Genomic DNA, 1420 nt, shown 5'->3' on the forward strand with positions numbered 1-1420 from the left:
GCTAACCTTGTATTGGGAAAGCAACACGTCCAGTTTACTTGTTCCGAATATTACCTTTCGGTAAACTACCGTCCGGTTGTAAAGGAAAGCGTTGAACAAGCAACTGTTAAGGCAATGTCCCCTGACATGCTTTTAATTATGGTCTATAACGTGTCGGACGCAATTACTATCCTTTGTAGGATCAATAGTAAAGCTCACCCTTATGATTTTTAGGTCTGGCACAAGGTCCTGTCTTCGACCATGCTATGCAACCACCGTTCTTACGGTTGACACCCGATTTGGTTCAGGTGACCTAATGAATTCCAGTTGAATTCCTAGGATTTTACGTTCAATGGTAATGAACGCATTGAAAATGGGTTTTCAGAAAACAAATCGGTTTATAATTTGATCAAAATATTTTCTCGTTCAAGCTCGAGTTTAGATATCATTGAATTCCATGAGTTTGAATTCTCAATCTTTAAGGTCAATCTCTAGGATTGAGTAATATCAGTCTTAAAAGCTGATTTTTGATCTTTAAGGAAATTATCCTTTCTGGGGATCTGATTCATTAGTCTTATCCAGCTAATTTGTACGGCGTCCTCCCCATTTTATGAGACAGATCCTCTCATGGTTAGGATAAGTCTGACCACTTGGCGACCCTGTTTTATGCTGAGGTCCGTGGATTTCCTGCTGATTTTAGAGATGACTTTTCTAGATTTTTCATCAACCTACAGCTGGTCTGGACGACAACTTCATGACCTAAATCAAGAAGCGCGTTTCTTTTTCGGAAGACTTTACTTCCTTTTAATGATGGAATTGATTCATCGTGTAGATCCATCTTTCTTACAGTAAATCGGGTAAAACTATTTACTTTAGTCCAAAGCAAAAGTATCTTTAATTATTTGTTACAGAAATATGTGACATATGTTTAAAATAACTTGGTAAATTTTTCCACACTTGGCTTTTATTTTCCTTTTTATTGTCCTCTATTCCATTTTAAATGAATTTTAACATTTTGGTTTGTTTCTCAATTTATGTCCTTTTTGAGGTAACAATAATTTCGTTGTTAATACCTAGTTTTATCGTTCATAAATATGTATAAACATGATTTTGAATTCATTTAATTGAAAATTTTGAAAAATTTTACTAGAATTGGGTAGTCAGTATATAAGACTAGGGCTGTTCTTTATTATCAGAGAGCACTAGATTCTAATACAACTACTGCTTTACTAGTATTTCTAATGGTAACCAAGTGTATAAAGTAAAAATTTTAAAATCCGAAAGAATTTAACCCCTTCCCACACTTAAGATCTTGCAATGCCCTCATTTGCAAGAAATCAGTAACAATTTAAATTATTGAGGGTGATTAGCGTAGAAATGATTAAATTTTACCAAAGTTTCCAAACATATTGGCGTTTGTTTGCTGAATGATAAATGGTGC

The sequence above is a fragment of the Rutidosis leptorrhynchoides genome, chromosome 11 (genome assembly GCF_046630445.1).
Source record: "Rutidosis leptorrhynchoides isolate AG116_Rl617_1_P2 chromosome 11, CSIRO_AGI_Rlap_v1, whole genome shotgun sequence".
Lineage (NCBI taxonomy): Eukaryota > Viridiplantae > Streptophyta > Magnoliopsida > Asterales > Asteraceae > Rutidosis > Rutidosis leptorrhynchoides.